The sequence below is a fragment of the Rhipicephalus microplus genome, unplaced genomic scaffold (genome assembly GCF_043290135.1).
Source record: "Rhipicephalus microplus isolate Deutch F79 unplaced genomic scaffold, USDA_Rmic scaffold_1090, whole genome shotgun sequence".
NCBI lineage: Eukaryota > Metazoa > Arthropoda > Arachnida > Ixodida > Ixodidae > Rhipicephalus > Rhipicephalus microplus.
The window spans coordinates 17,501-20,224 of NW_027465635.1; the positions used below are offsets into that span (position 1 = coordinate 17,501).

Below are 2,724 nucleotides of genomic sequence, written 5' to 3' on the forward strand. Positions count from 1 at the left end.
GAGGAGGCACGGCCCCGCAGCGTGTTCGAGCGCCCGGTCTACGGGACACCCTGCTTACTTCGAGGGCAACAAGCGCAACGCAAGGCTGCGATCTCGCGCACTTTGCGCACGGCTGGAGAAGCTTTGCTGGCCGGCTTTCGCTCCTCGTGTTTACCGTGCGTTAAAGTTGCGCGTCCGTGGCTCTCGCAGCTCTTGCGCGCCCGGTCGCAGAGAGGAGTACGCAACCTCGACCGCACTTTCCCTGCAGGCTTCCTTCCGACTCGAAGTCCTGCGGCGGTCTCAACGAGGTGCCACATCCTCAATGCAGTCGGTCGCCCCCGTTTCGGTTGGGCTCTGGCACGACGGTCGCCACCGTCTCGCCCTTGAGTGGCCGCTGTTGGCGCTCGCTGTGAGGTGTTCAGCGTGCTGTCCGTGTTGCCGACGCGGTCAAAACGAGTCGACGGCTCACGTTCCCTTGTGCGCCGAAGGCTCTCTTGATATGTGATCCGACCCTCAGACAGACGAAGCCAAGGGAAGACCCAAGGCCGCAATGTGCGTTCAAAGAATCAGTGCTCAGTGTGTCCTGCAATTCACACCAAGTCTCGCAGCTGGCTGCGTTCTTCATCGACCCGAGAACCGAGTGATCCACCGCTTAGAGTCGTGAAAAAGTGTTTGTTCAATTCCGTACAGTCAAAACCAAACGTTTCTGGCACTCGGCCAAACAGTGGCCAAGAAGGGCGCTTTTCAGCGCACGCTTGGACTCCAAAACTCTGCCGCGCCTTTTTCGGCTGCCGCAAATCGAGCAAACGGTGTGTTTCGGACGGCGTTTCGCTTTCGCTACTTGCGAGTGCTTTCGTGGTCCACCCCTCTATAAATACTCGGGAGGCGTCGAAGCCGGTTCTCCAAGCCGGACCCGTAGGTATCGTTGTGTGCTCGCTCTCATTGGCCCGCCTAACCAGAAAATGCCTGCGGTACACCCATTTGGATAAGAGTGCACGCAGATGCGGGCCTCGACGGCTACACATTTCCTCGGGCGGCCGCCTCCCGGCCTCCGTGGAGCGCGGGATGCACGGTCCCATCGACAAGCCTCTCCCGTTTTTACCGTGGCGTCGCGGTTCACCACGGCAGGCGGGTCGGTCTCCTCCGCATAAAAAGGGGGACCCCCGCTTTTTGTTCCACGAAATCGCACAAGCTTTTTTCGCATCCACGGTTTGCCACCGCACACCAAAATGCCGATCCGGCTGCCTACTTTAGCCAACAGGTGGAGCCAGGCGCGCCGTACTTGCGCGGCACTTCCCACGTCCACCGAAGTCGGTGCCAAGGACCACTTTCGGCGCCGGAGCCGCGTACGAGCCTACTCGAGGCGGAAGAACGAAGCCAGCAAGGGCCTGGCCGCAAGTGCGTTCAATTGTCGGGACGTCCAAGTCCCTCGTTCTTCCGTGCTTCCTCTTTCGGCAAGTCGTTGCGGCACCTTCCCAAAGCGCGCAGACCCGCTAATCGCGACGAGCGCGACGTGGCCGTGCCGCCTTTCCCTCGGCAGCAAGCAAAACGCCTGGCAACGTCGACGCTCCCCTAACCGCGATCTCGCACCGTGTTTCGTGTGGCGAATTCAAAAGCCGGCCGGCGCTGCTGCAACCATTACGGTCGGTACGCATACGCCGCGGAGGGCGGGACGGTCATCGGAGCGTGCGGTTCCTCCATCGAGTACTGCGCACCTCGGCCGTCGCATCGCCGTGCCATGACCGGCCGCGCGTCAACGCGAACCGGTGCCAGCGAGATCCCTCGCCTGCAAGAACCGACCGGCAGCCTCCGTCACCCGAGGACGCGGAGGCGCTTGCCGCGGACGGCGGGACGGTATGCACTGGTGCACAGCGGACCCGTCACATCGCCAGTTCCTTGACCGACCGCCGACGCTTGTGCCGTTCCTCTCGTACTTGGCAGTCGCCGCGCGATTGTCGGGTCTCGTTCTTGCACGCTCGAACGGTCGGGAGGGCACTCGGCTGGCGTTTCGGGAACGCGCAGCCTCGCCTTCTACCGACGTAACCACGACTCGCCGTTCGCGCTCCGCCGCTCCTGTTTACAGTACTAGGCGGTCCCGCAGCGGTCGGGTCGCGCATTTCGAGCGCTTCGAGCCACGGTGCAGTGGCGGGTCGAAAGCCGACCTATGAGTGCGTTGCGCCGTTTGTACCCGCGTCCGCCACCTGGCCGACCGTCCAAGGTCGCGGTGTTGGCGTCCGCTGGGCGCAACAATTTGTCACGGGGTGCCGCTCCACATTCAGGCAGCCCCGTGGGGAAAAGCCGACCCCGCGTCCAAACGGGGTCAGCGGCAGAAAGTGTCGGGCGCAGACGCAGCTGAGGCGCTCACCCTTCACAATCCGTTAATGATCCTTCCGCAGGTTCACCTACGGAAACCTTGTTACGACTTTTACTTCCTCTAAATGATCAAGTTTGGTCATCTTTCCAACAGACCGGCGCAACCGAAAGGCCGCGCCGGACATCGGTCCGAAGACCTCACTAAATCATTCAATCGGTAGTAGCGACGGGCGGTGTGTACAAAGGGCAGGGACGTAATCAACGCGAGCTTATGACTCGCGCTTACTGGGAATTCCTCGTTCAAGGGGAACAATTGCAAGCCCCTATCCCAATCACGAAAGAAGTTCCACGGGTTACCCAGTCTTTTCAGACAGGGATAAAGACACGCTGCTTCCTTCAGTGTAGCGCGCGTGCGGCCCCGGACATCTAAGG

The 2,724-nt window shown here is 61.4% G+C and overlaps 1 non-coding gene across 1 annotated transcript; it reads right to left on the reverse strand.

Moving 5' to 3' along the window:
* Nucleotides 1-486: 486 nt before the first annotated feature.
* Nucleotides 487-639, reverse strand: LOC142796087 (5.8S ribosomal RNA). Its single transcript, XR_012893537.1, has one exon. It is a non-coding gene; the product is annotated as a 5.8S ribosomal RNA (ribosomal RNA).
* Nucleotides 640-2,724: the final 2,085 nt, after the last annotated feature.